Below are 15,713 nucleotides of genomic sequence, written 5' to 3' on the forward strand. Positions count from 1 at the left end.
CATTACCTTCGTCATTCTCCGATTTACAGTTCTTAGCCGCATACTAAAGAGAGAATAAGGACGTCCCTGCAGCGTTTTTGTTGGGAAGTATTTGGTCACCCACCTTACATCTCCGACTTCAGTCGCCCCGATGCTCTTCTCTGCTCACATGAACTGTTGCCTATGAACACTACATTTCGGCACACTCAACGAACTGCAGACGAACGTAGAGACGTGGCAGAAAGCACAGGCGGCTACCTTCTATGACGAGAAAACAACGCTACGGTAAATGTGTTAGTCGGAGTGGCGACTATGTAGATAAGTAAATGGAGGTGTAACAAACTATTGTAAATAGAACCCTTCTTGTATTCACTGTAGTTTCCATTTCACGACTGAACGGACCTTACTTTCCAAATAGCCCACGGAGAAACCATTACGTAATGAACAATTGTATAGTTGAAACAGTTCCAAGCGAGTACAAAGAACTGGGTTGAGCTCCTACATAGTGTCTCAGTATTACATTACATAAATCCTATAGCCTTGCCCGATTATAAGATATTGCATCAATACGGTTATTTCTATATTCATTTAGATTGTAGTGCTCCAAAGCGTTTTAACCTTCCAATCTGATCGAGTTTTCTGCAACACTTCCGAAACGACCAGTCTCTAAGGACTTTTAATTAATGAAGGGATACATATATATCTTTTTTTTACTACTAATTACATGCTCACCGCTACGAGCCCATAGGGAAATCAGTGGCCGATGAGTATCGGTGGACAGTGTCAATCTGTGAACAATTCTCTGAATGTTTTGTTAGTCCTTTACTGGATACTTCTGAATCAGCAATCCTATTACCTCCTGAATCCGCAAATCCCAGTAACATTGTTTACCCTGCAGGCCCCACTGCGGCACTACGTGAATTCAAAACGATGAAATAAAATGAGTAGCTGCCTGTTCGTAATCTGTAAAACAATGATACGCGTTGTGTGATCGCGTGTAGTAGGAAATACTTTAAGAACGATCTGGCATTTCACCGTGTCACAGCAGGACAGATACTACTTTCGCCAAATAAGATGAAAACCATAATTTACGTACATGTGGTTCGGTGCAGCAGAGACACTGGCTACTGCAGCAGACTGCGTTATATTGCAGATGTTTAGGTTACAGAATTTTATAATGAATAGAGATATTCTCAAATTTAAAAAAAAAGTATCACCAGCTCTAAGACAGCGGAGTGGTGCGTAGATCTAATTCAGACTGAGTTACGAGACAAGTGACAGTAAGTTATTCCTAACCCCAGCATAATTTACGTAATTTTAGTCACGATAATTACATTTGCATGAATTCAAATGTTTTAAACTAACTTGAAGTGTACAAAAGTCGCGGGGGAATTGTCCCATTTTAAGATGTGATGTGTATGACGCCAGAATGTTATAACTAACTTACTCGGGCTGAAGACACAATATCGGAACTGTACTTTCCAGGCAGGTACGAGCGAACATGACATTGTTTCGCGAATTAACTGGTTTTTAACGTGGCAGTATAATCGGTGGAACAAGAAATTGTCATAACATATCGGAGCTTAGAAACAAATTCGAATTTTCGAAGTTAGTGGTGTCAAGAATGAAACTGCAGTACTGGTGCGACAATGTTTCCACTGGTGTAAACCGACGTCATATCGCCTCCACAGAGCCACACTGGACGATCCAGGATCTGCTCGGAGATCGCCCCAAGTTGTCAAGGAGGGGTTGGGGGGGGGGGGGGGTGTAGTGGCACGAAAAGATACCTCAGAAACCATATCTGCAGAAAGTGTTTCCGCGCCGAGGTAATTTAGTTTTGCAGTAGCGTAATAATTTCGTACAGACGTTTTGTTACAAACAAACACCGTCCGAACGGGCCGTGAAGGCCCAACGGTACCGAGCGGATGCCATGTCATCCTCAGCCGCTAGGCGTCAGCGGATACGGATACGGAGTGGAATATGGTCAGCATACCGCCGCTTTGCTGGCCATTGTCAATTTTCGTGACTGAAGCCGCTACTTCTCAGTCAAGTAGCTCCTCAATCGGCCTCACAAGGGCTGCATGCATCTGGCTTGCCAAAAGCGCTCGACAGACCCTGTAGTCTGGAGTCCAAGTATGTCTGACGTCTTCTCCCTATAGCAGCGTCATCATGCAGTTTCAAGTGAAACTTCAGAATTTGTAAGAAGGCCAACGTGAAGCATTTCGTTAGCTACTGCTTGCCGGTAAGCGCATTATGGCATGCTCGCCAAAACCTGCACCGTGATGTGATAATGTCCCGAGTGGGCAGGACACTGTACCCTCGCCAGGGCAAGTTCATGTTGCGAGCTCCGTTACTGCGGTCTGGGTAAAAGAGGGAAAAATTCGCCTCAGAACTATATAAATAGCTGTGAATTTTGAGTATGTTCATTTGGAATCCAGGAGCACTACCATGACCTCATGTCCAGGCTGGGCGATAAGCCGACTGAACTCTCCCAGCTGCAGCCATGGATTCGAAACCAGGTCGCGCCGTTCAGCTCCTGCACTGGGACTTGGTGTCACAGCACCTCGGAAGTACTGCCAGTGCCTGCTGTCACAAGATACCTGCCGAGGAGGAGTGGATCTTGTCTTGTGTATGGCAGTCTCTGTTCGTCTCCTCTGTAGATGTGCGCCAACCTTGAGTCGCTGGGTGCGGCTGTTGCACAGCAGAATGCAGTTGCAGCAGAAGGTAAGCGCCACTGCCATCAGAGCATTGGCCTACTATCACATCACTGGCCATTGCTTGGCCTGACGTCTGTGTCACAGGGGGGAGCGGGGGAGGCGAGGAATTCACAGGGGGGCCTAAATGTGTTTATATCTTTGCCATGGCAGAAGCCAGCTGCATGCTAGCCACCGCTGGGCTGACTCGCCAGAGTGGGGCATGTCTGTCTCACGTTGATTATGGAGTGATGTGTATCTGACGTTCAATAAAACATCACTAGCGCGTCACAGGACCCCACCAGCCCCTCACTCCAGTCATTCTGTTGTCTGCACTGTACAGAGTGGTGGCTGTGGTGCCATCTCCGAGCACATCATCACACCGACTGGTGACATCAGAAGGTGCAGCGCTGCTTACACCCGCCATATATGGATGAATCGACATTGCTAGGGTGCAGTTTCTTCGACATACAGTGGGGCGGGGGCAGTTTTTTTGTTTTTTTCCGACCGCAGGGATCGTGGCAAGTCCGTGAGTTTTTCCAGGGGTTGAGCTGTGCTTGTAAGTTTAGTACGTTGCAGGTGATTGCAGGCGGTATTCTGAGGAGGTGTAACTATAAATGTTAGTTTTCACCTGTTTCATATGGGCAACGTGGATGTCATGAGCAAGAGGTGTGGCTCATTCTCAAGTAGTACATAAGCTGTTAACCATGAGTAATGGTTCAGGCGATGCGTCTAAGTTTAGTCGGTTGGAGCATTAAATAACAGCAGCCACTCATGGGAGACCAGTTAATTTACAGTGACAAGTGACTTGATAATATTGAGATTGTTTTCCTTTCTGCAGAGCAAGAACTATGGCTTAGCGTTTAAGCGTGTACGGTAATGAGCAGTGTTGGGATAGTGGCATATTTAGATGTTACTTTTCGTTTATGTTTGCGTAATTGATAAGATGTTGAGGAGAAAGCACGATAACTGGTTAATGTGAGTAATATATAGATTGTACAGAGTATGGGAAGGGGGGAAAGAGAGATGGCAGACGAGAGGGAGGGGAGGAAGTGGAAAGGGTGATAAGAAGGCATGTGGATAGTCTATCTATTCCTGCAGGACGGCCGACAAACGTTAATGGAGCTGAATTTGACGGTCCCATGAAGAAAAGGAAAGACTGAAATGGTGGACGATCCTTTGAGGAGAAAATTAAATTAGTTGTAGATGTTGTCGTAATAGAAGTTCCTGAGAGCTTAAGCAATGCACTGAGTAATGGCACTGTCGAAGTCAATGTGAGTAATGTAGAAGTAGTAGTTCCCATATCCAGTGCAACTGTGGAGTCTGAGGTAACAGGATAGAGTGTGGTACGTAACGTAGTGATTAAGTTTGATGACAGCAAAATGTTGGACTTAAGTGTGTTAGTACCTGACCCAATGTGTGATAATAGGTGCCATGTTGGGGCCGGATAGTCTGTGGCAGTTACACATAGACGTGCATGTGCCGGTGGTTCTCGTGTCGTGCAGAGTGGAACTGCAGACGATGTTACTGTTTCAGATACTACAGGGAATGCGCCAGAAGCTGTTAACCGCTGTTTGTGGATGTTGTGTTAGAAACGGTACAGGCATATGTATCTCCTTAGTGGCGTAGGTAACAGTTGTGTCTCTTTTATATTGTTGAAGACGACATGGACGGAGCTGGGGGTACAGGGTTGGAAATGTTGTGTTAGAAACGGTACAGGCATATGTATCTCCTTAGTGGCGTAGGTAACAGTTGTGTCTCTTTTATATTGTTGAAGACGACATGGACGGAGCTGGGGGTACAGGGTTGGAAAGGGCAGGTACTGCGGATGTAACTGCGCAGAATCTATCGACAAACAAAGCAGCACAGTCCTATTGGAAAAAGATGGTGGAAAGGCAGAGAAAGAGAAGTTGAGGCCCCAAAAGACCCTAAGGCGTAATTCTTGATTGGCAGAAGCACGAAAATAATGATGAGAGTGAAGGGTGAGGGTGAATCTCGTGCCGTCGCACCGTACACTCTTGTCCAACCACGCAGACGCGTCTCTGTGATTAACGTCGACATCAGATGGTTCAGTACCACATTCACCGCTCTGAAAGTCCCTGCTGAGAGGTTAGGAACGTAATCCAGTCTCTGGTGAAGACTGTGAGGGTCAGGAATTGACTGTTACCGTCTCTCCTAATCTTTTGAGGCAATAGACTACTTGGGATGAGTATTTCTTTCAACGTAAGTAGTCGAATCGGCTACATCCTGGTCGACAGCTACTTCACATTATATGTTATAGTCAGCGAGCAAGCTGATGTAGTGGTTAGCACACCGGACTCGCATGTGGGAAGACGACTGCTCAAGCACGCGTCCAGTCATCCTGATTTGGGTTTTCCGTGATTTTCCTAAATGGCTTCAGGCAAAAGTCAGGATGGTTGATTTGAAAGGAACGACCGATTTCCTTCCTCATTCTTCCGTAATGCAGCTTGTGCTTTGCCTCTAATGACTTCTTTGGCAACAGGACGATAAACATTGATGTCCTCCCCCTCTATCTGACAGTCGCCTCAGTTGCAAATAATTATCTTTCATAAATAATAGTCCGCCAGTTGACGACAGATTGGTTATACGGTTTACATTAACAACTTTTTTTTTACATCGTATCACACACTGTATTAAGCAAAGTATTTTAATGGAACGGTGTATTTTTTTTTAGTGAGTTTCGAGATCTGAATACGAGTACATTGATATCAGCTATCATCAAAATTCTACGTCTACATCTATATTCCACAAACATCGATGAAGTGTGCACTGTTTCCATCTATACCCGTAAGTGCAGTCTGTGTACATGAAAACAGATGTATGTGTTTGTGTGTGCGTGTGTGTGTGCGGGGGGGGGGGGGGGGGGCAAGCCCTCGCTTGTGTTCCAGTATAGCACTGTAACGTATAGAGCAGTTTCAATTAAGATCCAGAAGGAGGGCACTGTTACCGTGGCCTATACGTCACTTTCTACAGTGATAGTTGTTTGCAATGTTAAGCGTCAAAATAGCCAGAAAACTATCATATTAACTTAAACTAAACCTCAAACTATACGATTTACTAGTAGAAGCTATTTCAGGGGGTAAAATACTCGCAGCAACCGCTTTTGCGAATTTGGATTTGGGAAATTGAGGACATACCAAACACAGAACTAGAAAGCTTGGAGAATTTTCTGGAAAACTTGGTTCACACACAGAAAAACGTGAATAACAGGTCAAGTTGAAGTATCAGCTTAACATATGATCCCGAATATAAGTACATGAAAATTCCAGGTGATCATCTATTAGGTCTATAAACAGAGGCAGTGATATTTTCGTAAACGTAACCTTTGGTTTTCCTTTCCTTTGTCGTTTTATTTACATTTTCTGAAAGCTGTTCGTACTGAAACAAATTTTCGAATGCAAAAATTGCATGAACAACATTTAAGGCACATTTACGACTGAAATTCTGTTGCTCCTGCAAAATATTGGGTGTACATACAATAATGTAAGTCATTTGTAGAACTGTCAACTCAGTCTGTTTTGACGATTTTAAATAAATGCAGTGGAAACTGCGCTATTTTTCATCAGTGCTGTTTTCCTTGGCTTACTCTGAATTCTAATTGTGTATTGTATTCATCACGTTCTCTGAGAATAACCATGTCTTCAGTGGACCTTATATTTGACATACTTTCAACTTCTATTTTAATTCCCCTTCCTGATCATTGTTTCTTCGACGTACAAGGTGATTAGTAGGGGCTGGAAACTGTATTCCTTCATTATTCGCATGTTAATCCGCTTCTCTATTGCCTTTTCAGCATTACTGTTTCTTCCTCGCTCCTAATTATTAACTTATAAGCGAATCCGGTTAAGATGAGTCAATTTCTTGTAATCCCTCTTACGGATATGTAAACGGAAGTCAATGATAACAGTCACTCAAGATTTCTGAGTATTTCGCCGACACTTTTCAAACTGCGCAGAGGGCCACACCGAGATCAACGTGGATGGTTGGATCACCATCCACAGCGTCACATTCCTCGCTCCATGAGACACTGCCGACAAGTTTGGAATGTAATACAATCTTTGGTGGAGAGTGTGGGGAACTGGACGTGGCTGTCACATTCTCTCCTCACCATGTAAGGCAGAAATACTACTTGCGATGTGGAATTTCTTACACGATGTAGTTGTTGTTGTTGTTGTGGTCTTCAGTCCTGAGACTGGTTTGATGCAGCTCTCCATGCTACTCTATCCTGTGCAAGCTTCTTCATCTCCCAGTACCTACTGCAACCTACATCCTTCTGAATCTGCTTAGTGTATTCATCTCTTGGTCTCCCTCTACGATTTTTACCCTCCACGCTGCCCTCCAATGCTAAATTTGTGATCCCTTGATGCCTCAAAACATGTCCTACCAACCGATCCCTTTTTCTAGTCAAGTTGTGCCACAAACTTCTCTTCTCCCCAATCCTATTCAGTACCTCCTCATTAGTTACGTGATCTACCCACCTTATCTTCAGCATTCTTCTTTAGCACCACATTTCGAAAGCTTCTATTCTCTTCTGGTCCAAACTAGTTATCGTCCATGTTTCACTTCCATACATGGCTACACTCCATACAAATACTTTCAGAAACGACTTCCTGACACTTAAATCTATATTCGATGTTAACAAATTTCTCTTCTTCAGAAACGATTTCCTTGCTATTGCCAGTCTACATTTTATATCCTCTCTACTTCGACCATCATCAGTTATTTTACTCCCTAAATAGCAAAACTCCTTTACTGCTTTGTCTCATTTCCTTATCTAATTCCCTCAGCATCACCAGATTTAATTTGACTACATTCCATTATCCTCGTTTGGCTTTTGTTGATGTTCATCTTATATCCTCCTTTCAAGACACTGTCCATTCCGTTCAACTGCTCTTCCAAGTCCTTTGCTGTCTCTGATAGAATTACAATGTCATCGGCGAACCTCAAAGTTTTTACTTCTTCTCCATGAATTTTAATACCTACTCCGAATTTTTCTTTTGTTTCCTTTACTGCTTGCTCAATATATAGATTGAATAACATCGGGGTGAGGCTACAACCCTGTCTCACTCCTTTCCCAATCACTGCTTCCCTTTCATGCCCCTCGACTCTTATAACTGCCATCTGGTTTCTGTACAAATCGTAAATAGCCTTCCGCTCCCTGTATTTTACCCCTGCCACCTTCAGAATTTGAAAGAGATCCGAACATGTAGTTTAACGAAAAATACGCAGTTGAGGTGAAACAATGAATGAGAATTGTCATAAAAATTATTCCCCAGGATGTGATCTATTACTACCAGACTTTGGAAGCAAATTCTTTGAAACAAATTGTATAAATCCTACCTGTTACGGTTCCCAAACTTTTGACCATAGGTAGCATTCAAGCATCATCTGAAAGAGGGCTTCTTAACCCCTTTCAGTTGTGCATGAATGGTATCCTTTAATACTATTACAATGAATCTGTCTGGCATGTATTTTTAATAACTATTTGTATGGGAAAGTTTGACAAACGAATGGAGAAAATTCCCAAGAACTGAATAATTGCAGTAATGATTTTTAAAGTGTCTTTCGTCACTCTTACTTTTACGCTGATCGCTGCTTTCGTTACTAGCTTAACAGCTGTATAACTATCATAGCTTGAAAACATACAGTCGGTCTCATTTGCTGTGTTCAGTCTTCAACAGCTTATGAATGGTGACTGGTTCACCTGCAACTTTGATGGGTCTGAATATGTCCAGTTAACACGGAATCGAGGCTTTGTGTAGAATTAAGTGGGACAACAAACGATATTAAGCTGCATTATGCAATCTTTCAAAATACTGTTTCTCTAGTACAATATACTTGATATTTAAAGGTCGTGGATTAACCATGTGAGTGTTTGATAATTGATTAATCAAACAGTAACGTGTCTCCGCATACTTTGTCGCCATTCTTTACCTTTCATTATCACGAGATTAGACTCTCATTTGTATTTTTGTGGACCTCTTGTCTTGTAAATAAAGATATGCATTGTCGCTTGGCTTCACCATCTATTAGAAAATGAAATGGCTCCAAGCAATATGGGATTTAACATCTGGGGTTACGTCCCCTGGACTTAGAACTACTTAAACCTAACTAACCTCAGGACATCACACCCATCCATGCCCGAGGCAAGATTCGAAAACCGTAGCAGCCGAGCGTTTCCGGGCTGAAGACATTAGAACCGCTCGGTCACTGCGGCAGGCGATCGATTAGAGACCCTTTATGATCGAGAAAACTTAAATTTAGTTCACGTCGCCAAATGTCACTGGAATGGAATTATTAACCAAAGATCACTGCACTGATAGCCTTATCTCGAACCCTACATTCTCTCTTTTCGACACAGGTCACACGTAAAACGTTAATAAAAAGACACCTTCGGAAAAACTTCATTTTGTAAGTATAGGTTAGCTCCCGGGAAGTGGAAAGTGTTCCAGTATTCATGAAAGGCACCCTCCGGCGTCCATAGAGCGTGTATGGATTGGCGTCTACTCTGGCGCGGTACTGGAGTATCTCTTTAGGAGCCTGCCGGCAGAAAGAAGAAAAAAAAGTGGATGGATGCTGGTGCCCGCCGGAGAACGGGACAGAATGAGTTTAAGAAGCAGCGGGGCGCACGCCAGCACTGTGGCAAAGGCAGACACTCGAGTGCCGGGGAGCAAATCAGAGGGAAGCGCAGGCGGATGCGGGTAGGTGGGCGGAGAGGGGGGGTGGTGGGGGGGAGGGACGGCGCTGCCGCTTGCTACCCGTCCCTCCACCGTTTCTTTCGGGCGACCGGCAGGATTCTCGAGGGCGTCCAATTACTCTGCAAATCGTGTTAGCCGTTCAACACGCTCCAGATGCTCCGCTAATACTCGTTCAGGAAGGGAGCCAGCCGGTTGCCTCTTCGTAGGCACCAGAAGTCATCCGTCAGTTTTACCGCCGAGAGGATGTAGTTTGCTCTCTCTTCCATACGAAGTTAGCGCAGGTACCTGCTCGAACCGGATAACGTGTGGCAAAAGTGATATGGCTGTAGACGGCACACAACAGTAGGAGTAGTATCCCCAGTAGATGGAGACGAAGGTTGTTATTAAAAGTAACATAAATCACGTCCACAATTCTTTCTTGATGTCGAAGAAGAGTTGGGAAATAAACACTTCTGATCGTTCAGATCAAGTTACTAAAAGTTTACATTAATCAATCATCAGTTGAAGCAAAAGTAAGAGATAGTCCATGTCTGAGAGACCATACTGTACAACGACAGATTCCGGATCCATGAAATACTAGTTGTCTTCGATACCACTTGCGGATTCCCTAACTGTAGAGGGCGGTTCTGCGTGTCAGTGGCGAGAAGGCTATTGGCTCCAACTAGTGTGTAAGAAGGCAGTCACAGATCGGCGTGGCTTCTGTAACTCGGTCCTAGCTCGGCGCGTAAACTGCGGGACGCTACACGGAGAGAATCGGATTGAGGAACAGCAATAGCAGACAGCGTAATTGCCCATATACACTATGTGATCAAAATATCCGGACATCTCGCTGAAAATGACTTACTGATTGCCGGTCGGAGTGGCCGAGTGGTTCTAGGCGCTACAGTTTGGAACCGCGCGACCGTTACGGTTGCAGGTTCGAATCCTGCCTCGGGCATTGATGTGTGTGACGTCCTTATGTTAGTTAGGTTTAAGTAGTTCTAAGTTCTAGGGTACTGATGACCTCAGAAGTTAAGTCGCATAGTGCTCAGAGCCATTTGAACTTACAGATTCGTGGCACCCTCCATCGGTAATGCTGGAATTCAGTATGGTGTTGGCCCACCCTTAGCCTTGATGACAGCTTCCTCTAGCGCAGGCACACGTTCAGTCATGTGCCGGAAGGTTTCTTGGGGAACGGCAGCCCATTCTTCATGGAGTGCTGCACTGGTGAGAGGTATCGATGTCGGTCGGTGAGGCCTGGCACGACGTCGGCATTCCAAAACATTCGAACGGTGTTCTATAGGAATCATGTCAGGACTCTATGCACACCAGTCCATTACGGGGACTTTATTATCTTGTAACCACTCCGCCACAGGCCGTGCATTATTAACAGGTGCTCGATCATGTAGAAAGATGCAATCACTATCCCCAAATTGCTCTTCAACAGTTGTAAGCTAGAAGGTGCTTAAAACATCATTGTAAGCGTGTGCTGTGATAGTGCCACGAAAAACCATTAGGGGTGCAAGCCCCTCCCATGAAAAACACGACCACACCATAACACGACCGCCTCCAAATTTTACTGTTGGCACTAACACGCTGGCACATGACGTTCACCGGGCATTCGCCATACCCACACAATGCCATCGGATCGCCGCATTGTGTAGCTTGATTAGTCACTCCAAACAACGTTTTTTCCATTGTTCAATTGTCCAATGTTTACGCTCCTTACACCGAACGAGGCGTCGTTTGGCATTTAATGGCATGACGTGTGGCTCGTGAGCTGCCACCCGACGATGAAATCCGAATTTTCTCCCCTCCCACCTGACTGTCATAGTACTTGCAGTGGATCCTGATTCAGTTTGGAATTCCTGTATGATGAACTGGATAGACGTCTACCTATTATACATTACGACCCTCTTCAACTGTCGACGGTCTCTGTCAGTCAACAGACGGGGTCGGTCTGTACGCTTTTGTGCTGTACGTGTCCCTTCACGTTTCCACTTTACTATCACATCGGGTACAGTGGACGTAAGGATGTTTAGGAGTGTGAAAATCTCGCCTACAGACATGTGACATAAGTAACACCCAATCATCTGACCACGCTCGAAGTCCGTGCGTTCCGCAGAGCATCCCATTCTGCTCTCTCACGATGTATAATGACTTCTGAGGTCGGCAATATGGAGTACCTGGCAATAGGTGGCAGCACAATGCACCTGATATGAATAACGTATTTTTTTTGGGGGTAGAGTACCGATACTTTTGATCACATAGTGTACCTCTCGTCGTGAACTGGTTCCACGGATGAGAACGAACTGCTCTTCCGCAGGTGTATGCCGTCATACATCGTAAGTACTATCGCGGCGTACGGATACCGTGGGCCTTGCAACGTGACATCGCGGAGGTTAAAATCTTCCCCGTAAAGCGCCAAAATCGCGGATGTGGAGTCCGCTAGCAGCAGATAAGTTACGTGATGGTAGCTGAAACTGCAGGAGATTCCGAAGGCAGAAGGTCGTCCTGTATGATTTGATTGGTAAAGGTGCGTTTACACCTGTGTGCCTTGCAGTTAGTCGTCGTGCAGCAGTAGCTTGCCGAGCACGGGAGTAAAGGTTCCCAGTGTAAACACAGGCGTGAATGGAGTCACTCACACACATGTTGAGGAACAGGGGTGCAGCTACACGCATGCTTCTCTCTGCATGTGGGATAAGCGCAGTCACATTGTTACTAGCTACAAGGCGCACGGGTGTAGGCTTACTATAACTTTACAATCTTTGTGAGGCGAATGCTGGTCGGTATTTGCTTCACAGGTGCTTGTGATGATGCATCAGACAATCCCTGTAGCTTGGCGACCCTGTGGACGTGGGAGTATGTCTCGTTGGGGTGTAGCCTAGACAAAGCGGAAAGTATTTGCAGTACAATGGGACAACATCAAAGTGCTTCGCAAGCCATCATAAAGTATTTTTGGAAAGTACACAGGATACCTGTATGTAATCATGTCCCACATACTTATTCAATAGGTAGAATGTTTGCGGCAAACAGTGTGTACCAACAAAAACTCGATTTCCTATTAGACAGTTTTCGCCAATATGCGAGAAATTTGTGAGCGGATCCAGCATATAATTTGCATCATATTAGAATGTACTACAAGAGTAGCCGTAAACCTTAAATCACCACGTCGAAAGAGTAAAGTAACCTAAATGAGATTTCCTTTACTTTCAAAAATATGTCTGCTGTTCAGGTACACAAGGAAATCCTTGTGCAGCAGTACAGTGACACGCCCCTAAAGCAGCAAAAATAAACTTGCAAAGCTCGTCGATAAGGTGAAGAAGGTGCTGACCATCTTGTTTTGCTCCTGAACTAAGGTACTGTGGTGCAAGGTTTTTATTATTATATTTCTTAAGAAAAAAGATATGTAACGCCATTTTGTTTACATGTCCATGCCAATGGTTCAGTGTTTACACACCTGTGTAAACCGGATTGGATTTGACTTGGAACTACTTAGTTATTTTACTACAAGAAGAAGATGACTACAACTTAATATTATTGTGGCTCCGCAACAGGGTGAAGAAGAAGATCAATGGCATTTCTACGGCGCATATTACATTCTGATTAAGATGCACCTTTTAAAACACGACACCAAGTTCAGTCTATATGTTATGTTAGTTTGCGCTTACTTACATAAAAAAGAGTAACCTGTGGAATCAGAAAATCTTGTACTGCTTACACTTACCTCGGATCCGTCCTCACACCATCCTTACTGATAATATGGCCCAAGTAATTGACTTGCAAAGTGACATTTTCTGTACTGAGCGTCAAATGGGCTTTTTATAGTCTCTTGAATACTTCCCTAGCATATTGTCTACATTCTTGCATTTCCACTGAATACACACGATTATGTCACCAAGATACACTAGCACAGCCTTGATATCAAAACTCTCAGCAGTAACTGTTTGAATGTTGCAGGCGTGTTCTTCAACGCAAAAGTCATCCATCTGTACTGATAATGACCGTATGATACATGCCCTATCAAGACGCCAGGGACAGCATTGCTAACAGGTAGAGCCCTAATACATTTCAATATCGGTAGTGGGCAGGCTCAGTTTCCTGCATTAAGATAAGAGAGTGACACGAAAGACAAGACAATCGAAATGATTCGTTTTCGAGCGGGACAAAAGCCCCTAGAAAGAAACAAAGAAAAATGCAGTCAACGTTAAATAAGCCAAGTTTACATAGCTTTATCTCTGGGACCAACCCAGATAACAGCCAAAAAATTTTACATGTGATTTACCAACGTTCGTTATGTCTGAAGATGCATAATTAAGGGATAACGTACAAAAGAACTAGAGGTACATTTTTCCGAATTATTGTTACGAGTATTTGTACACGTAAGCCCTTTGTTTCATATCAGTTTAAGCAACTACCATGATTGTGCATCAGAAGGTACAGTATTTTATAATAAAACAAGTCACAAAATTCATGAAGGTCTCACATGTACTTTTTGATATATGGGTACATAAAGTATAAAAAAATCATTTTGTGAAAAACGAGTTTAAGGTTTAAAATGATAAAAATTCAGTCGTATTTTCAAATTAAGCTTCAAAGACTGCAAGCATCGTAGTCAGCATCATCTTCTTTGCCGCTCATTCTTCTCTGAAAGCTTCATCCTTCTGGTTGGCCTTCCTTCTTCGGCTGTGCACTCGGCTGCACGGTGTGGCTTAGTATGTCACAACATGTCCTATAACATCAATCTCTTTACAGTATGATAGCCTGGGCTACAACTCATATTCTCCCCATGTGTTCATCATTAAATGTTAATATAGCATCACTAATTTCCTGTTTCAGTCAATTTAACAGTACAAACATATTTTTTTGCGACCTCTTATCCAGACAATATTATTGAAAGACTCATTGAGATCCTGAGTAGACAGCTTCGGAGGAGATTTGGGTGAACTATGTTCCTATACATTTGCTTGATGCCTTCCGTAATAGGGTTCTGTTCGAAATGCACTCCCGAAATTTCTGCCATCCTCAATTTACGCCACGATACAGCTTCGACAGATCAAAGTGAATGTCTCGTTTTTTTTGTCAGTTCTGAGTCTTCTGGAGTTGTGAGGCCAAGCTTGCTTTGCTCATACTTTCTAAATCTTTACCGTTATTCCTGATGGCCATTCCATAATATGACTGTAGCTGATCTATTGAGCGAGCAGTCAGTCGACCACTCAGCCTCTTGCCATCTGACAGAGTGATGATGCGCAGAGATAGTTTTAATTTTCCTACACGTGTGCCCATCAAGTTTTGCTAGTGTCTACTACAGTCCAGTTTCTTTAACTGCCTATTTGCATATGGATTTGATTCAGACAAACATTGATACGCCTTAGAATCGCAAATAAAGAGAACATGTCAGAAATTAGGTAGGTTCGGAGATACACAAGTAATATATCAAAATTAAAAATAAAATACTCCTAAAAGTTACATGAAGATAAGTTGAATACAGTTTTATGAAGCAAAGAGTGAAGAATATTTTAGGATTTGTTTTGTATAGTGTCAAAATTAGGTTTTTTTGTGGATTTGTTTTCCGGTTGGGGTTTCGAGTCTGCAAACACCTCGACCAAAATGTCATATGGAAACGCACCTTCTACATGTTTTTCCATTTCATGTAAGAGCGGTACAATGACACTATCGTAAAATTTGGAACCACATATCAATCACTCTCTTGATGATTTTCTGGTTCATTAGCAGCATTTAACCACATTTTCCTTGTTCTCATTAGTCTTCTGTTGGTTTGGTGTAGCTCGCCACAAATTCCTCTCTTACGCAAATTTCTTCGCCACGGTGTAGTACTTGCAAACATCGCTCTCAAACGGCTTGAATTTCTTCTCCTCCAGCGTCTCCAGTGTCCATTACTCACTTATATTTATGATCCTCAAACGCAGAATGCCAGGAATTACTTCCTCAGATGAGATTCCATATTGGCCTGGACGGCCGTCTTTGCCTGGGTTACTCCATTTCTATGCTCTCCTTGCTACCTTCGCCGTGTTTCATTTTACTTCCAATGAAGCACAATTTAATAACTTCATCTACTACGTGGTCACAAATTTTGATGTTACGTTTATCGCTAGTTTCATTTGTCTCACTCCTCATCACTTTCGTTTTTGTTCTGTTTATACTCTGTCTACATACAACTCATTCCATTCAACAGATTCTGTAATTTTTCTTCACTTTCGCTAAGGATAGCAAAGCCATCTGCAAACCTTGTAACACATTCTTTCAAACAGAAACTCACTTCGTCTCAAGACCTTCACCAACGTTTAAGTTGAACACTTCAGGTTAAAGCCTGCATCCCTGT

Source organism: Schistocerca serialis, chromosome 6 (genome assembly GCF_023864345.2).
Source record: "Schistocerca serialis cubense isolate TAMUIC-IGC-003099 chromosome 6, iqSchSeri2.2, whole genome shotgun sequence".
Classification (NCBI taxonomy): domain Eukaryota; kingdom Metazoa; phylum Arthropoda; class Insecta; order Orthoptera; family Acrididae; genus Schistocerca; species Schistocerca serialis.